This window comes from Triturus cristatus, chromosome 4_1 (assembly GCF_964204655.1).
Source record: "Triturus cristatus chromosome 4_1, aTriCri1.1, whole genome shotgun sequence".
In the NCBI taxonomy this organism is placed as follows: Eukaryota; Metazoa; Chordata; class Amphibia; order Caudata; family Salamandridae; genus Triturus; species Triturus cristatus.
Genome location: NC_140585.1, coordinates 1248108479 through 1248129243, shown reverse-complemented (window position 1 = coordinate 1248129243; position 20765 = coordinate 1248108479). Strand labels below are relative to the sequence as shown.

The following is a 20765-nucleotide window of genomic DNA, read 5'->3' as shown; positions in this document are numbered from 1 at the left end:
CTTAGACTTCTCTGCGCTGGTCCAAGTCATTGGACGAGAAGTGGGAATGTCGGAACTCTAGCTCCCCCCTGTTGTGGAGCCTGTGCCTGTGCCTGACCTTGAGTCCACTCCACGCTTCCCAGAGTTTACAGGAGTCAAACTCTGTGACTCAGAAGCCAAAGCGACACCTGCGCAACAAAAAAACAAACTGTGAGGCCATGCTTCTCATATTTAAGCGGCCTGACCCTTAGCATTGCCTTTGTTCCCGATGGGTTCTGGAGGGGGTCTCTGCTGGATTTCTGCCAGCAGGTCCACCCTCGGTGCCAGACGGGCACTGTGAAACTGTGGAACTGATGCTGGATCCAGATCTGCTCCATACGCGACTTTCCCTGGAGCCCGCTCAAGTGCTGGTGTTCATGGTGCCAACGTTCATGGTGGCAGCACCATTGTAATTTCTGACTCTAGTACGGAGCCCAATGGGCGTGGCCCGATGCTGATTACCATGCCGAATGTCCCCATGCCCTAAAAGTCTAAGCTAGTGCCTTTTTCCTTTGAAAGGCCAGGAATGAGAGACGACTGGGAGGGGTCTGAGGGCACTTTTGGATACCGTCACCCCCTTGAGGAACCAGAGGATAACTATTATGAGGCGACTTCCGCTTCCTGTGCTCAACGCCGAGAGGCTGCAGTGGCTGTGTCACTGGAGCCGTGGAGTCTGTACCGCTGGGAAAATAGCCGGTATAACCGGGAAAAGGTTTTATCTTTGTGCTTGCGGACTGAGTGACGGTGCGCTGCAGTCATTTGCTGTCATCCATCCCGCTACTCCCGTTGCCCTAAAGAAAGCCACTGTGAGCACCAGGCTTGCCAGGCGTTGATTATCCAGAGGCCAGTACTATCCTGCTACCCTTAGGAGGAAGATAGTTCATTTTGGTAAGGGCATGGAAGGAGCAGAGCCTAGGCAGCATATGTGAGCTTATGTAAGGGGGGGGGGGGAGTACCGCCAGGGCGCTATACGGAGAGTGCGATCAAGGCGACGGCTGATAATTACCACCTGTTCCCTTCGCTGCAGCTGCTGCCTTCTGGCCGAAACTGTGACCGCCCTGCAACAAGACAATGACAAATAATTGTATTTGATTCAGGCCCCAACTGAGGTCAACAAATACAATTACATAAAAAAGATGTTAGATTATATTTTTAAAAACAATTAAAAAAAACTCTTTATAAGAAAAGACAGGTAATAATGGTTTGTGGTCCGTACAAACAACCTACAATAGTTACAACTATTAGATTTGTGTACTTTTTCTTTAAAATAACTTTAAGAAACTCTTTAAAAACTTAAACAAGTTGTAGCAAACAAATTCATTAGGGGAAGACTTACACACTGTGATTAGAACTTGAGCTAAAATAGTGTTGTGTCTTAACCGGTTTGGCTTTATGAATCGACGCCGACCCTCTACCAATATCGGATTAGGACAAATTAGTAATACGTGGTAGAGATCATGTGATTCACCGTTGCACAAGTCACATTTGCCTAGAGATTTATTTGGGTCGTCCCATCTGGCGCAATATGTTTTTAAAGGGGGAATACCCAATCGCAGAAGAAGGGTACAGCACCTTACACTGTGCTCTAACTGGAACTGTAGATAATGTTCGGGGGTTTTAAATACTAGGTTTTCCGAAAATGTTTTGTAATGCTTTAATTAGATAAAATATTCTTTGTCCATTTCATAACTTATTCTCGGCGTCATATGTTTTAAAAAGAGCTTCAGATGCGCTGGAGACCAGGCCTGCAAGTTTGGGTGGGGTATTCTGGTCTGCCTTGATGGTTGTAGCGACCGAATTAGACTGAGTCAGGGTGGCTGTGTAGTGGGGGTCAGGAGGCATACAAAGTGAGCCAGTTCCGGCGTCATAAGAACGCTTAAGCACCTGAGCCCGCTGAAAATCACCGTTGCCAACCATTGCACAAGAGCTATTTCTCACTGCTTGCTCCCATCCCAACCATTCGTGACTGACCGCAAACTGGTTCCTGGCTCGTACCAAAGAGCACAGGAAAGCCTAGGAAAGAGAAGAAGGGGTACAGAAAGTCAGAGTCTGCCAGTAATTTTTTCACCCAGCCGCAACCCCACCCGCATTCAACTGCAGAAGTACAGTCGGGCCAAAGGGAGGGTGAAGGAGCACTGACGCAGGAGCTCGTGCTGAACCTCTGAATCAAGTGCTGGAGTAGGAGCTGCTGTTGTTTGAGCAGAGGGGCGGAACACAAGCTCCAGCCATCTCTACAGCTGATCCCTTTCCCGCCAGGAGGCACTTGTTAAAAGCCCACTGGGATGCGCCCGGGCCAAAAGCAGGCCCTTTGTGCCCGACCACGGCCCTGAATTCTGAACTACTGAGCTACGGTTAGAAGATTCTGACACATTCATTACTAAGCGGCGCTATATTTTCGTAGCATTACCTTTAAGCATGGGAAAACCGAAGCTAGCATCCAACCCTGTGGGTAATGGAAATATAACCACTAGAGTAAGTGCCCCCATAACTAATTATTTAATAACTGCGATGGGACTAATTAATAATGAAATCATCAACTCAGAGGAGCGCTTAGCTGCCACAAAGACAGCCTTAAATGCAGCAATGAATGATAGCAGATCTGATATAGCAGCTCTGGAGTTCGGATTAAATACTGATAACCCTCCAAAGGATGCAACGCCGACCCGGCACAATACCAAAAAGGCGCCATGTGAATCAACCTTGCCATTAGCGATATCAGTCTTCTCAAATAGCACAGATTTGATATCTCCACCCGCTTAGAAGAGCAAAGAACCTCCGAACATGACAGCAATTGAATTTATCACACAGACAAAAAAGTCGAACCCTAAAAAATTGTCAAGGGGAATAGAGGGCACCACAACTTCTAACCATCCACAAAACTTGCAAACTATATAAAAAACGACATGGGAAAATTGATTCCATAGAAAAGAGATTACTGTCGGAGATTAATACTATTAAAAGCGATGTTGCCCAGATTGCAAAACTGATTACAGAGTCATTATCATCTGATAAAACCCTTAGTGCAACCCATTCCAAAGTGTTAACTAGCGGCTCTGCTGTTGGACACAGTCAACATGCAGCCATCAATGTCCCTATACTAGATCCAGCAGCCGCTCTCCAAGTGAAAGAGATCACAGACGGGCACAACCGGCCCCCTGCTTCCTCTATTAAAGATAAGGCTAAAACAACACCTAATAATACTTACATGGATAAATATACAACTACTTCCAGGCCAATAAGAAATTTCCAGGAGCCTTTATATTTACCACCCCGGGCAACTCCATAAACATTTGTTCTGAAAAACATGTCACAGATGATAGATAGGGCTAAAGAAACATGGGAAATATCTGAAGAACAAAGTTGCCTACTGGTTCACTAAGAACTGTCATTGCAGCTCAAACTCCCTTTTCCAGAGTATCATCATGGTAAGAAGAGTAAGCTGGGTAGGAGATTCCTTAAACCGCTGCCAAGGGGACTGAGTTGTCGTAACCTTTCGCTCTCCAGAGATGGTAAAAGCATTAATCACCGAACTTTCTTATAGATGTAAAATGCTCTGAATCATCAAGACTACATTATCATTGCTGTTCCATTGGGGTATTTTTAAAAACCTGGCACAGAGCAATCTACTTATCTCGATAATGGGCCCATACCAGCTGATTGGCATACCCCCCTTTCACTGTCAAATAGATTCCTGCCCCTTAGATGATGTAGCGACCTTGATTGACTACAAAAGGACGTAGATCACAAAATTCTCATTGACCAAGGCATAAAAAATGACGGAAAGCTCACACAAGCCCAAAACAATCAAGAATCCGACCTAAATAAGTCCTCACCATATTCAAACCTGATTGTTGTTACATGGAATATTCCTGATATAAAAAAACAAGATGAATGAGGAAGTGTGGCTTGAATCCATTAAAAACTGTCAAATAGTCTTTTTACAAGAAACCTGGCATGATGACACCTTTCACATTGATGGATTCTCTACGGTTACTACTCCAGCAATCCCCTCCAGGAATGGAAGGGCCACAGGAGCACTTGCCACCTTGGTTTCAGTTACATCTCCCCTGTTTTTAAAAAAAGCCTATACTAACTAGCAGTTTTTACAATTTTTTGTGTTCCAAACCATTGAAAAACAGTGTATACTAACGATACATTTTTACAACAATGTATTTGATAACTCAAGAAACAGGGTAGTAATGACCCTAGAGAAGGAGTTAGACATATTTGCTAAACACATCAGGAATGACTGTTTCTTTATTTGGACTGGTGACTTTGACTGTAAGAAATGTGACATTCTGGAAGGGGAACATTGTGGTTACAGGGATGAATACGGCAAAACCTACTCCCATTTTCCACATAACTTGTTTAGAGAAACAATTAATAGTGTAATGCATAAATATAACCTAGAATTATTGGAGCAGTCCACTGTTGAAGGACAAGCAATGGTACCATCTTATGTTGGCCACAGTCAATCCTCGATCGTTGATCACATATTGATCTCAAAAACTGGACGAGAGCAAATAGTAAAACTTGAGGTGATAGAAAACCTTTTTAGTGATCACCACCCACTTTTCTCTAACCTTTAGACTCGATACGATGCCCCAGGAGGGGGTATGTCTAGCTGCCAATATTAAAACGCTAGGAGAGAATGGTATCAGCATCTAATGGGCAGGCGTTTATCCAACCTCTTTTCAAGATAAAATAGTACATGAAAGACAACACGATTTCGATATCTGTAAGAAGGGATACTCCACTGATTTACATATTATCAGGTCTTTTTGCATCATTACCTCTGCATTTTCAGGAGGCCTAAAAATTAAGAACAAAAAGATCATAAACCATAGAATTAGTTGGTTTGATCAACAATGTACCAAAGCCAACCAGGCCTTAAAAAGTGCCCTAAAGGCTAAACCAAGAGATGATGAATTGATAAACCTGAGGAAGTCATATAAACGGACCTTAAATATAAGGTGGAAAGAAATACATGGGGAAAAACTAGTGCATGCTGCTGATACACGGGATGCTACTTTATTTTGGAAAACAATTAACCACCCCTATTTTAAAGTTCAGTCCAGAGTGAAAATCGAGACCCTGGTACAGTCTTCAGATTTGCTAAAGCATTTTGGACAGATATTTAACCCAAATAATGAAAATGTATTATTTTTAGATAAGAGATTTTATAACCATAGCCTCTCCTAATTTGACTCCTATCACTTTAGATGAGGTTAAAGCTGCCCTAGATAGATGTGTAAATGGGAAGGCGCCCTGTCCTGTTCCTAACGCAAATCCCTCATATGTCGCACATAAAGAGCTGGCAGCTCCTTAAATTGTTGAATATATCAGCGTAGCGGCTCTTACTGTTTTGTATGGGATCTGAAGTAAAGCTGGAACTAAATTAACCCAAGATATTGTAAAGGATTGCCTTGCCCTTGAGTACAGTAAAAGAATCCCATAGTTGATTTATATTAATAACCTTTTAAATGAGTGCGCCGAACATTTTGACTTTAACAACCCCACACAAATCCTTGGTTACAGCAAAAAAGATGTGAAAACTGGGCTCATAGAATCAAGAGAACTGTTAAGAGAAATTGATGCACAGATGACCAGGGCTTATTGTGAAAGGCCAATTGCGTCGGACACACACCGATATTTACTCCAGGTAACTAATTTAAAATATAGGTTTTACCTCACTAGGCTGAGAATGGGTACCATCTTTTGTTAGCTTTTCGAACTATGGGCAAGTGGAATCGAAAGCTTCCAAGGTACCCCTGTGACGGGAAATCGTATCAGACAACCCAACATTTTATCCTTTTCTGTAATTTTTAAGAGATATTAGAAAGAGCGTTTTACTACCATTATTTTTTAATGAACATTTTTATTTTTATAAACCTGCTTTTCATTTTAGGAAATGAAAAGCATTTGTCCTTTAGGAATGTTATTCTCTTCCTGTATATCTTGATAATACTTTTATTTAGTGTCCCATGTGTAAATTACTCTATGTATATATCCCTCCTGGCACTGATTAACTATTGTACTTTGCCAATTTACCTCTAGAATAATTTTAACGTTTCTATGTGTTTTATTGTATTGACTAATTGATGGAGTATGAGGAGAATATCTTATTTTTAGAATGCTTTTATGGTTGTACTTTTTTTACCGAAGAACGGTGAATTGAATTGAACTAGTATGGGGAACTGTTGGATGCCAGTGGTTTGGACACGTCACCAGATGTTGGTTTGATCTTTCCTTCCATCGTGGCCATGGAGAAGGGCAGTTGAGGTCCTGGACCTTCAGCTACCCTCAGTGGCAGTCAAGACGAATGTCTGGATGGAGGTGCTTCAGCCGAGAGTTGCCTCTCCGAGCCCTTACTCGCATTCAATGAAGCCCTTACAGATGTACTATTTGGGGCCTAGTACAAGCCTGTACAGGCGCCACTGTGCACAGGACAGCTGCACGTCACTGTCACCCCACCCCTGGGGACCCCAGTTTCCTTACCCAGCACCCCACCCTAGAAAGCTTAGTAGGCCAAGTCTCCACCTCCTGTGTTAACCCTGGTGCGTTTCCTACCGCTCCACCGGATAGGGAATCCAAAAGCCTGGATACCTCTGGAAAGAGGATATTTTCTTTCACCAGCCTAGCACTGCAGTCTGTGAATACCGCGTGCCTTTTTTGACGATACACCCACACTGTGTGGGCAAGTGCTGCCTATGGTTTTGGAGGAGGCTCGAACCATATGCACTCAAACAATTGTAAATGGATGAGATGCAGCAAAGTTCATTATCAGATGTAGACTGGACACAAACGGCTCACTGGGCAGAGCGATTGCATCGTTGGTGGCCCTTAAGACTCCATATCTTTTTGAGAACCATTGACTTTTTAGGGATTGTCCAAGCTTCGATTTTGTACATGCCCTCTGATGGCTCCTACCTTTTTGGCGAAAAGGGAGACTCCATGCAGAAGAGCTTTAAAGACAGCATAGCTACGACCAGGTCTTTAGGTCTATCCATGGACACCAGCCAACTCCAGTCTGCCTTTCGTGGCTACAGAAGGGTCTACCAACAACATTCTTTCATGCCCAGCCACCAAGGCCAACAGGCTTCCCAGCCTTTTTGTGGCCATGGATGAGGTTCCCACAAACCATGTGGGACAACCAGCCAGTGGTTGGGCCAGTCCATCACCCCCTAGAAGCCGCAGTCTCAATAACGCTTTAATTTACCCATATACCAACACGGGCACCCAGTGGGGGACAGGATCTGCCATCACCTATCCCACTAGCAGTCCGCCCAAAGAAGCTACTCCATTCTCTTCTTGGAAAACTCCACATCCACACCACCCACTTACAATTGGCTGACTGAGGACCACCTCTCCTTACTCCGTCAAGAACTGTAGGCCCTTTTGGCCAAAGGGGCCATTGAGTGGGGGATGGCAAAAGGAGTACGTTTTGTTTGCTATTACTGCTACCTTTCGGGTATCCAAAAAGGACAGAGGGCTTCGTCCTATTTTAAACCTGTACTTCTTCCTGAAGAAAGAGAAATTCAAAATGCTCACTTAAACACAGATCCTGTCTGCACTGGACCCTGGAGACTGGGCTGAAGTGTTAGGCTTGCAGGATGCATATTTCCACATCTCCATTCTGCCTACTCACAGATGTTACCTGTGGTTCATACTGGGCCAAGAGTTCTTTCAGTTCGCCCTGCTCCCATTCGGCCTTGCTAGGGCCTTTCTGGTGTCCACCAAGGTGATGTCAATGGTAGCAGCCCATCTGTAGAGGTCAGTGTTTCCGGTCTTCCCAAACCTCAATGATTGGCTGTGGAAGGCAGGTTTGCACCAGGCAGTTGTCGCCCACTGACAGAATTTGGCAGATCTCCTGTATTCTCTAGGGTTCACAATCAACGTGCCAAAGTCACACCCATCTCCCTCTAAGATGCTCCCTTCTATTGATGCTGTTCTGGACAAAGTGATGTTCCAGGCCTATCCTCCCAAACACAGAGTCCACAATATTCAGGCTATGATTTTGAGGCCTCTAGCCTGGATTTTGGTGAGATGGACTCTGAATCTCATGGCCTACATCCTGCTAGTGACACATCACTAGGCATATTCGGACTCTACAGTGGGACCTGAAGTTCCAGTGGGCCCAGCATCAGTGGAATCTCTTGGATCTGGTCCAGATCTGAGAGGGATCTGCAAAAGATCTGCAGTGGTGGCAGATCAACTGCGATTGGGTCAGCTGTAGACCCCTCTCACTTCCCCAACCTAGGTTGAAAGTAGTGACGGATGCGTCACTTCTGGGCTGGGGTGGCATGGAATAGGTGGTGATCAGTGGCCTCTGATCTTTGTTGGAGTCCAGTCTTCCCATCAACTTTTTGGGCGATCTGATTGGCATTGAAAGCATTTTTGCCTTCCATCGGGGGAAGGCTGGTACAGGTGTTCACGGACAACACCACCGCCAACTGGTACTGCAAAAACAGGATGGGGTGAGGTCATGGACCCTTTGCCAGGAGGCCCCTGTGCCTCTAGACATGGCTAGAATGCCTGGGCATTTCCCTGGTGGTTCAACATGTGGCAGGCTTTCTGTGCACCAGAGCGGTCGTGCAATGTCAGCAGTTAAGGGAGCTGGAGTTTCCAAGGCAGCTCTCGCTCTGAGACGCTTTTTGTCTCGAGTGGAGCTTCTAATTCTCAAGTAACCGGTTCCCTCCAAGACCATTCATCATGCCGCAATGGGACCTTGATCTGCTCTTAACAATTCTCATGTGTGTGTTCCCTTCGAACAACTGCCCACTCTGCCTACTCACCTTAAAAATGGCTTAACATCGACCTGGAGGGTCCACAAACTGCAAACAGTTTAGTTGCACCCCCCAAACAACATTCTACCCAAGCAAACTAGTTCTAAGAACATGTTACTTTCTCCTACCAAAGGTTGCAACACCTTATCATGTAGGCCAAAACCATACCTCCACCAACTGGTCCCAAAAAGTGCATTGCCGTTCTACCTTGATCGCACTAGAGACTTCTGGGTGAACTATCAGCTGTTCATTGGGTATGTCGGAGTGAAAAAGGGTAAGGCTGTGCAGAAATTAACCATCTTACTATGAATAGTACTCTGCATAAACATCTGCTACCCATTGACCAAAAAGCAACCCTCAGGGGAGGGCTTGCGTGCCCATTCCACCAGAGCCAAGGCTGCAACCATTGAGATACCTCGCGGAGACACTATTCTTGACATCTAATATTCAGCCGTGTGGGCGTCATTGCACATGTTCAACAAACATTGCTGCCTGAACAGTCAGGTCTGTTGTGATGGCAATTTTTTCTGTTCGGTCCTGTAGGACTTTATCGTCTAATTTGCTTGCAGACCCACCTTCAGGGAGGTATTACTTGGCTTTCTATTCTAGGGTAAGGAATCTGTCTTTAGAAGTCGCTATCAAGTTACTTACCTTCGGAAAAACCTTGTCTGGTAAAGACTCTATCTAGCCGAAGGTTCCTTATGGACACTCCCATCCCCAACCGCTCTGCAAACTGATTTCATTGTAGGATCACCCTTCTGAGGCCCTTTGCACTACACACCAGTGCATCATCATTCTTCGTGGCTCTGTTCATCTGACGTGGAAAGTGGCAAAAAGAAAGTGATGTCAGTGCGATGGGGTGGAGCCTACATAGGCACAGTGTACGTTCCATCTGGTGCAGACGACACTGACGCGGAGCCAAGCGACACCACCTACTGGTGCACAAGGGTACTGCTTGAAAAATGTCCTGATCCAATCTAACAACTATTGTAAGGAATCTGCGACTAGGGAGTCTCTAGAAGTTAAGGAGTTACCAAAGGTAATTAACTTGTTCATTATTCCCAAAGAATTCTCACAAGCAACATATCAAAGAAATACTCTGGACTGTGAATGTGCTTTATTGTTCCAATCTGTGAAGGAAAGATGTCTTTCCATCCCATGACCAGGTGGATAATGTATCAGACTCTTTCACTGACAAAGCCAAGAAAATTAGAGATGAGCTAAATAGCAACCAATCCGATCCTTGCCCAGAAAACCTTATTGGGAAATAACCAACATTTTCCCAGTTTGCAGAATTCAAACTTTTAACTATTGAAAAGTATGAAGTCTAATCGACAACAGCCATCCCTGCTTCTTCGTATGACCAATATCCTGCTCTTTTTCGGAAGTCAAAAGGCACAAGATGCATATTTAGAGAAATTCTTAGTTCTTCTTTGGCATGTTGGCATGTCCCAGAAAATGTTACATGGCTTGTCCCCTGCTTAAGCCAATATTAGAACCAAATGTAACTAAAGACCTACTCACTCTTATCTTTCTCTTAAAAAAGGCTTGAAAAATGTCAATTCACAAGTGCAAATTTTTGTTGAATCTAAACACTTTACATATTATTCAAGCACGTTTCAAACCCAGCAGGTATATGGAATTAGTGGTCCCTGCAGTTACTGGTGACTTTCACCTGATGGTGTACAAAGGCAGATAAGGAGTCCTAATACTCTTGGACCTCTCCTCTGCCTTCAGCACCATCTAGCATTCCATCTTTCTTCATTGTTTGTTACTGGCCGTTTCGGTTTGGTAGATCTCAGCATATCAAAACCCCTAACATGGTGCGTTTTACGGGGCACCATAGTTTCTCTTTTGTTTTTTAATCTGTACAGTTCACCTCTCGCCCATTTGTTGCAAAAATTTAAACCAAAAATGTATTGCTGCGTTGATGATACCTTACTTAATTCCAGATTCCCTAAGCTCACTAACAAATTTAACTCTACTCGATAGACCGTCTCGACAATTATACAAAACTGGATGGACAAAAGCTATTTGAAATGAAATCCGTCAAGAATTGAAATCCTTCTGTCTACCAAGTGTCCAAACTGTTCAATGTTCTTAATCCTTCATCTGTGATCCCTTACCCTGAGTCGGTCACCTCCATGTGGGACTGTCCTTGACTTCCGACTTACTGTGGAACCATAAATTGCATTATTGACACAATCCTGTTTTTATCAGCTTAAAATTTCTCTGAACACTTCATTTTTTAAATGTTTTTCCCTACAATATTTTAGCTGCCAATACTTTTATTTCATCAAGACTAGATTTTGGCAACTCATTCTATTTAGGTCACCCAAAACAATTGTATTTTGCCTACAGTGTATCCAAGATGAACTGGAGTGAGATATGTTCAACCTCAGACAATGTTATCACATGTCTCACTAGCTGCAACAACTGCACTACCTTCCACTTCACAAAATGAATTAGATGTAAATCTGCCTGCATGCTTCACAAAGTTTGCTGTGGTAACAAACCTTTATTTTCTTCCCAGAAGTCCAGGAAGCCTTCTCCCAGATCATCCAATATCTGCAACTTCAAGGTAAAAAAAAAAACTATGTAAACTTGATAAATGGGGATGCACATCTTCTCAGATCCAAGATGCCAACCTGTAGAACTCCTTTTCCCATGTGCCAAAGATGGAGCCCAATCACCCTAAATTTGGAAAATTCCTCAAAACTTGGCTGTTTGTCCTGCAGTCCATCTCTGACAAGCATTACATTTCTTCGATCTTAGCCAACTGCCAAGAGACTCTATATAAGGAGTGAATATGCATGATATAAGATATCCAAAATAAATAAATAAACTAACCATATTAGTGTTTTGCTGTTCTAACTAAAGAGGCGTTTTCCTCTCTTGTCTAAAGATCTTTCGATGTACTACTTTTCACTTGGCTGTGCTTGATATTCCTTGGCGTTTCCATCTTTGGCTCTTCCTCTCCTATATCACCTCAAATATTTTTGATTAGTGTTCATGTTTTGATACTTACTGTAATTAATGTTTACACACAGTGCTTTTACCTCTTCATCAGCTATTGCTATAAGGCACACTGCCACTTCCTCAATGGTATCATAGGTGAGACTGTTCACACTGGATCAAAGAATGCACCGAAAAGCACTGATTACATGTTGAAATAAATGTTATCCCAGGCAATATTTGATGTTTTGGCTGGGCAATGCAAATATACGTTAATAAATCGTCACCCAAAATGCCCCTCAACCAGTGAATCAACACACTGCTCAAGAGAAAACCTAAAAAAACTAACATGGACACCTGTGCACACTGCGTCAGAAACAGAATGTGATTGTCCTCTTTCCTGTAAGAGGTTTGATTCTGCTTCTGGTTTAGGACTCCTTAAAAACGTCTACCTTTAGATTTTTAAAAATTATATTGCCCATGTCTTCGTATTGGAGAGATCAGCACCTTAATGGCCGAGATCACTCTAAAGTCTCAAATTCTGTAAACTCTTGGTAATGAAGCCCTGATTTTGGTTGTAATCATACCTGTTGGAAATCCACCTTTTATAACATAACGTGTATTTGTAAAGTGCACATTCACCTTGACGGGGATCCTGGTGCTTAATAACAGATTTTTATTGTTGCCAAATTCAATGATACTCATTTTATCGACCTCAAAAGGATAAAAGGCTGAGTGGACTCACCGGGATTTGAACCTGTGACCATGAGGTCAAACACAGGACTAAGCCACCAGACGCGGCATGCGTGGTCACCCCAGATTTGATTCCTTTTACTGGACCCTATGCTTTTTTGGCTTTAGAGTTCTCTGCACTTTTCCTGTGCTAACCAGTAGTAAAGTACATGTGCTCCCACCTTTAAACATTGTGGAATTGGCATACTCCTAATTGGTACATTTAACTTGGCTATAGGTCCCTTATATGGAATACAAAATGCACCCAGGGCCTGGAAGTTAAATGCCACTAGTATTCTGCTGCACATATTGTGCCATCTACAACAATGGCAGTGCAAACCTGGATTCAGGCTTGCCATTGTAGCCTGACGGTTGCAGCTTAAAAACTGCAATTCGACCTGTCAAACTCTTTTGACAGGTCAAAACCTTCCTTTTAAATATTATTAAATTACCCCTAAGCAGGCCTTGATACCCACTAGGCAGGGTGCATGGTATTTAAAAGTAATTTGTGTAGAAATGTTATATTTGCATGTCCTTACAGTGGCTAGCATTCAAAATGTATTTTTCACTGTGGCAAACCTGGCTATTCTATGTAGAGAAGGAGAGTACATATTAAAATACTAACATTGTAAAATGAACTTAAAAAATACCCTTTATTTACTTGCTTGAACTGCCAGAAGGTTAAATAGCATAATGATCTGCCAGCTCCCTGCCAGTGAATAATCTTTGAATAGATGTGAAATGCCTCCCAAGAGTAAACAATAGGCTGACCTGTGTAGGTGAATATTTACATGTTAGAAAATAAAACAGCATGACTAGGCCCCAGTCGGCTTGCATTGACAGCTATTCACATTTGAAGAATAAGAGTACACATTTATGAGAGTGAGTCTTTGTCTGTGCTTGTGTGTTTTTCATTACAGGAGAACCATCTAAAATAAAACCTTAACTGTGGTGTTTGTATGAGCATACAATGTTATATTTATGTTATCTTGTGAAGCAATGCTCAGGATGTTTTTTCCTTTTCTATCTTTCCAAGGTTGCCTCGGATGTCCTGTGTATGCCATTCATTAGCTGAACAAACCATTGTATCGCTGTGTTATATACAATTTTCAGTTAGCTACCTTAATTATTTCTGCATAGCTTAACCAATGACATGCATTAGAAAGTAGGTGTCTAGAAGTATCTTGCTTACTAAAATATTGATTGGTTTACGTGTTTGCAACATTGATACTTACACCGTTAAGTCATATCATACCATGAAATGCGTGTGACTTCTGTACCCTGAAAGGTAAAGCTGTCTTATTAGGGAGATGAGACAGACTCTTTGTTTGTCTGTTTATTGATTCAAACAAAATCAATGTCCTGAGTAATATTCGTATTTGCACCATCAATAAGTCCACAGTGGTCTTCTTCAGTGTTCTTCTCAATTTATTTTTCAAATCAGATGAGTATTTCAATTTTCATATTCTGTGTTTCCACAACTGATAGCCACACAAAGCCAACGCGTGTTTAGTCTTATATGGGCTTTCACCCAAGACTTCCTCAGGGCACGGTCACTTATTATCCAAATGAATTAGAAACCGGGATGTCTGCTATAAAAGAGCTGCAGCACTTACAACAATCTAAGTTAAAACCCAAAAAGAAATATCATTCTTTTAGAAGCCATTCCAAACGTTCCAGCAGCGACAATCGTATCAGTATGTTGCAGACACGTTAAATATACAGTGTTCGTAAAAAGAAGAAAAGAACGCCGACTTCTAAGACCGAGTACTCTCCGTGAGATGGACAATTATTTTCTTCTTTTTACAAACACTGTATATTTAACGTGTTTGCAACATACTGATAAGATTGTCGCTGCTGGAACGTTTGGAAGGGCTTCTAAAAGAATGATATTTCTTTTTGGGTTTTAACTTAGATTGTTGTAAGTGCTGTAGCTCTCCTATAGCAGACATCCCGGTTTCTAATTCATTTGGATAATAAGTGACCGGCCCTGAGGAAGTCTTGGGTGAAAGCCCATATAAGACGAAACACATGTTGGCTTTGTGTGGCTATCAGTTGTGGAAACAAAGAATATGAAAATTGAAATACTCATCTGAAATAAATTGAGAAGAACCCTGAAGAAGACCACTATGGACTTATTGATGGTGCAAATACGAATATTGCGCAGGACATTGATTTTGTTTGACATTTTATGCGTGTGTTGACATTGTCTACACCCATCGAACAACGTCAGGTGGTCGTTGTTCGATGTCCTTAGGAGCAGTCTAATGAATGATGGGTTTTGATTTATACCAAGGTAAGCCATATTGCGCAATCTAAACCCCACCACCTGTTCATCCCTGGTTTTTGTTTATTGATTCATACTTATAGCTTTTACACTTGATTAGAGAGCAATCTTTGTGACTGTTTACTGATTTGTATTTGTTTTTTCCTTGGGTTTTCCTCAAAGGCTGACCATATGTTAGTCCTCTTGCAGAATTATACTTTGCTTATTTTAATAAGCTGACTCCCTAATGGACTGACTAATTACTTTTTACTTTCTGTAATGATCATATTTTTGAATAATCCCATGCGGTTTTAACCTGAAATCTTGTCACATGCAGGTCAATCAGCCATGGACTGAGCCTTACGAAGCCTCAGACCGTTCTGATCCTGCTAATTGACCCTCTTAATTAGTTAATTAGAGTGTTGACACCTGAATGGCTATGGATGACTCCACTGATCTCTGCAGAATATGCAGGGTGAGACTACGTGACCGCAGTTGGACCGGATCTGTAGTCACACTTGCTTCAACGGTCTGACTTCCATTTAACCTAGGTTGCCATCTGCTGTCCCTGCATCTGTGGCCCACCTTTTACCGAATCAGATCGTGTTGTCCTTACAACACTTGTATGAGGGTTACTTTACCTTGGTTGGAATCATTTATTTACCGGAAGATCCCATTAAAATACTGAAGGTTGAAGTAACTTGGTGAACTAGGGCAATCTGGTGTGGTAGCATCAACACTTGCTTGATTGTGTAGGGGGTGCACTAATTAAATCAAGGCTAGATGCCAGCTGGAAACATCAAATGTCAAATTGATATAACTAATCTGAAAGAGACCGTAGTTATAGATTCCTTACCTTAGAATTACCCCTAGGCATCAGACTGTATCCGGAGACATTTTTTCGTAGCTGTACCCCTGTGCGTCGGTAGGTGGCGTTGGTCGACTCTGTCGCCAGGATGACATCGCAGTGTCTACTTAGCCGCTGCCCCTGCGTGCTGACGTCACTTCTTTCTTTTTCTACACCAGCCAGCGCAGATCCGGAGGGAGCGTGCCCCTTTGTAAGCCTCATCTTCAAAAGGCGCATTCCCTACTGCTCCCCCAGATAGGGAATCCAAGAAGCTGGACCATCTTGGGAAGAAGATGTTTTTTTCCGCCAGCTTAGTACTGTGGTCGGTAATACACACACAGTGTGGGATAAGATTGCGCAAGTGATACCACAGTGCCAGGAAGAGGCCCAGGCCATGCTCACCTGCAGTGTTGCTGGGGGTCGAGACGCAACTAAGTTCACCATCTGGTGTGGGCTGGATATCGCCGACTTGCTGGGTGGGACGGTTTCCACATCGGTAGCCCTGCGGCACTATGCCTGGCTGAGAACGTCTGGCTTCTCTGGGATGTCCAACCCACACTTTTTGACATGCCCTTTGATGGCCGTCACCTGTTTGGTGACAGGCCGGACAACGCTCTTGAGCGCTGCAAAAACTCTATGGCCATGGCCAGATCTTTGGGACTTGCAGCAGATTCTCACCCCAAACAGTCTGCCTTTCGCGGCTACGGAAGGGGTGCCCCACCATGTTCTGCCCAGAGCCACAGGAACTCGCAAGGTAGTCAACGCGCTCCAAGGACTCTAGGGCCACGGCCAGATCTTTGGGCATCGCAGCAGCTTATCGCCCCATGCATTCTGCCTTTCGTAGCCACGAAAGGGGTGCCCCTCCACGTTCCGCTCAGAGCCACAGGGCCATGCAAGCTACCCAGCCTATGCGTGGCCGGGGACGTGGGACCCAGCGTTGTGGGTAGGGGGGCCAGCGGGTGGCACAGTCCTCAAATGCCCCCCCCTGCAGCAGCCTCCAAACCTTCCTAGTCCGACTTTTCAGGGCCACCAGTTGCCATTGGGCGGCAGGATCCGCCATTACCTCCTTTACTGGCACAACATCACTTCGGACAGGTGGGTTTTGCAAATAATCCGAAGTGGCTACTCCCTCCCCTTCGAGACTGCCCCTCCCTCTATACCACCAACACTCCATTGCATGTCGGAGGATCACTTGGCCCTTCTCTGTCAGAAACGTACAGCTCTATTGGCCAAGGGAGCTGTCAAACGAGTCCTTGTGCCAGAAGTAGGTTTGTGGTTGCTACTCCTACTACTTCCTGGTACCCAAGAAGGACAAAGGCCTGCGTCCTATCTTAGACCTCAGGGACGTCGACTGCTTCCTCAGGAAGGAGAAGTTCAAAATGTTAACCTTGGCTCAGGTCTTGTCTGCCCTCGACTCTGGAGACTGGATGGTAGCGTTGGACTTGCAGGACGCTAATTTTCACATCCCCATCTTGCAAGCCACCAGCGTTACCTACGGTTCACGGTAGGCCACGAGTATTTTCAGCTTACCGTGCTCCCCTTTGGCCTTACCAGGGCCCCTTGGGTGTTCATGAGAGTGATGGTGGTGGTCGCAGCTCATCTACGCAGATCAGGGGTTCCAGTCTCGACGACGGTCTGTTGAAGGCGGGCTCTCCCCAGGCTGTTGTCTCCCACCTCCAGACTACGGAGGACCTCCTGCATTAGTTCGGGTTCACTATCAACGTGCCGAAGTCGCACCTGATTCCCTCTCAAAAAGCTCCTTTTCATCGGGCAGTTCTGGATACAGCGCAGTTTCGGGCCTATCCTTCCGAGCAGCGAGTCCGGGATATTCGGGCTATGATACCGATGTTTCAGCCTCTATCCTGGATTTCAGTGAGAATAACTCTGAGGCTGCTGGGCCTCATGGCTTCCTGCATCCTGCTGGTAGCTCATGCCAGATGGCATATGCGGGCTCTGCAGGACCTGAAGTTCCAGTGGGTGCAGCATCAGGGCAATCTTTTCGATGTCGTCCAGATCTCGGAGGGGACTGCGAGTCAGTTGCAGTGGTGGCAAACGAACAGTGATTGGGTCGACAGCAGATTCCTCTCCCTTCCTCAACCAGAGTTCACAGTGTCAACGGATGCGTCACTCCTGGGATGGAGGGACACATGGGAGAGGTGTAGATCACGGGGTCTCTGGTCTCCGGCGGAGTCCGAGAGCCACATCAACCTTTTGGAGCTCCTGGCAATCCGTCTCGCACTGAAGGCATTCCTTCCTTCTGTCAAAGGAAGAGTAGTGCAGGTATTCACGGACAACACCACCGTCAGGTGGTACTGCAACAAACAGACCGGGGTGGGGTACTGGACCCTATGTCAAGAGGCTCTTCGCCTTTGGACATGCCTAGAATGTCAGGGCATATTCCTGGTGGTTCAACATCTGGCGGGTTCCCTGACCGCCAGGGTGGACGAACTCAGCCGCTGGTGCATGGTGGATCACGAATGGTGTCTTCACTCATAGGTTGTACAAGGTCTCTTTCTGCAGTGGGGAGAGCCTGTTTAGATCTATTTGCCACCTAAGAGAACGCGCAATGTTGGAGTTTCCAAAGCCGCAGTCGCCTTTCGTCGTGAGTGGAATGGCGGCCTCCTGTACGCCTTTCTGCCTGTACCACTTCTACCCAGAGTGCTGAAGAAGACCAAGCGCGACCGGGCCCAAGTCCTTCTAGAGCATGGCCCTGGTTCCTCCGATCAGACTGCCTCCTAGGGAGGGTCTCCTGTCACAGCAGCAGGGGACGGTTCTCCACCCGAACTCGTCCAGCCTCCTCCTTCCGTGGAGATTGAGCGGCGACAGTTGACAACTTTCGACCTTCGTCCCGAAGTCTGTAACGTCATCTTGGCAGCTAGGCGTCCCTCCACTAAGACGGTATACGCCTGTAGATGGAACACATTTGTGGCATGGTGCACAGCAAAGGCTGTGGATCTGCCCCCCTTTCAGAGGTTCTCCTCTTCATTCTTTCTTTGGCCCAGCAGGGCTCTGTTCTGGACACTCTTAAAGGCTATCTTTCTGCCATTTTGACCTTTCTTCGTCTTCCTGATCAGCATTCTCTTTTTAAGTACCATATTGTAAACAGATTTCTGAAAGACATTACTCATCTCTTTCCTCCTTCTCCTTTCGTAATGCCCGTGGGACTTGAATCTTGTACTTACTTATCTTGTATGTGCTCCCTTTGAGCCACTACATAATTTTCCAATTCGTCTTCTTTGTTTAACCCCTTCGCTGCGGCGCGAATTCCGCCGCAGCGCTGGGGGGGTTTGGGGGCAGCACGGTGGCGCGGTGCTCATGACGGAACCGCGCCGTCATGAGTCACGGGCGAGCTGTGCTCATGACGGCGTGGTTCCGTCACGACTCCGCCCACTCTCTAATTCGCCCGCACAGGCGGGGAATTCGAGCCGCGTGGGAGGAGCGGCCGCTCCATGACGGAACCACGCCGTCATGAGCACACGCCGCCCGTGGCTCATGACGGCGTGGTTCCGTCAAGGGCACACAAGGGGTTAATAACTGCTTTCCTGCTTGCCATCACCTCTGCTCTCAGGGTGAGTGAGCTTCAGGCACTGTCGTCCAAGCCTCCCTTTCTTACTGTTCATCCGGACAAAGTGGTCCTTCGCACTAGGCTGCCTTTTTTGCCCAAAGTGGTTACCTCTTTCCACATAGGCCAGACCATCACATTGCCCACCTTATTCCTGCCTCCGCTCCCTTCCAAAGAGGAGGAGAGACTCCACCATCTGGACCCAAAACATGCACTGTCCTTCTACCTTGAACGCACTAAAGAATTCTGGGTGGACGATCAACTCTTCGTGGGTTATGTGGGTGCCGAGAAAGGTCAGGCCGTGAACAAACATACCATCTCTCGATGGGTTGTCCTATGCATCAAGATCTGTTATTCTTTGCCAAAAAAGGAACCTCCAGTAGGACTGTGTGCACACTACCAGGACGACGACAGCCACTACTGCTTTGGGATATGGCGTTCCGCTGTTTGACATCTGCCAGTCAGCCAAGTGGGCATCCCTGCACACGTTCACTAGACCTTACTGCCTGGACAGCCAAGTCCGGAGAGACGGCTTCTTGGGCCGTTCTGTTCTCCAGGACTTTCTGTGTTGAACTAATTTTGCAGACTCACCACTGAGATTGGAATTGCTGAGGTATCTATTCTGAGGTAAGGAATCTATAACTACAGTCTCTTTCAGAGGAACAAGGTACTTACCTTCGATAACGATGTATCTGTAAGAGACGTATGTAGTTATTAATTCCTTACCGCCCCACCCATCCTACCCATTTTAAAAACTGACTTCTAGGTAAGGGGACTCCCTTCTAGGGCCCTAGTTATGTGCACCAGTGGTCAGTGTCTTGCATGGCTCTGCTCTTCTGGCGCGGAAAGACGTGTCAGAACTGACATCAGCACGCAGAAGTGGCGTCTAAGTAGACACAGCAACGTCATCCCGGCGACAACGACAACGGACTGACGCAGAGTCGACCGACGCCACCTACCAATGAGCAGGGGTACTGCTAGAAAACAAATTCTCCAGATCCGGTCTGACGACTGGGGGTAATTCTAAGGTATGGAATCTATAACTACATATGTCTCTTACAGATACATCGTTACCAAAGGTAAGTAACTTGTTCTTCAGTTCCTTACCTCAATGACAAACCCTTGTCATTGACATTCTTTCCAAAACCAATTAACCAAGGGAGAGGAAAATACTACATTTTTATAGACTGCCAGTTTGCTCGCAGGATCCAGAGAAGAGAACCAAGCACTCCCTGCCTCTGTAAATAATTAGTTGCAAGTGCAGTCTCCCAGTGGCCCGTATTGCTAATTGAAAATGTGGTTCTTTGGTTCTAGGAAAGGAGGAGCAAAGAAGCAGCAAGTGAACATTTTCCTCACCTCTAAGTAGGAAGCCCTTCTAATGCTTATTGGTTCTTCCTCTTTCCCAGGAGTCCAGGCTCCATTCCAGGCCAGCCCTGGGAGAAACGAGAACTTTACGGGCAGCAGTTCCATTTAGCCGAGTGTAAAGGATTAGCAAGATTATAAAGGCCGGGAGTGTTTATTTCTCGTCTTTCACTATTTTATTTTATAGTAGGTATATTCTAGTTCCAGAAAAATGATTCCTCCTTTTTCTGATCTTCT

General features: G+C 45.1%; 1 long non-coding RNA gene across 1 annotated transcript in view; it reads left to right on the top strand.

The window, feature by feature from the left end:
• The window catches only part of LOC146856512 (uncharacterized), a 641203-nt gene that overhangs the window by 47079 nt on the left and 573359 nt on the right, over nt 1-20765 (top strand). Inside the window, exon 2 of the long non-coding RNA XR_014981504.1 lies at nt 11338-11385. This is a non-coding gene — a long non-coding RNA (uncharacterized LOC146856512). The remainder of the gene's footprint in view (nt 1-11337; nt 11386-20765) is intronic.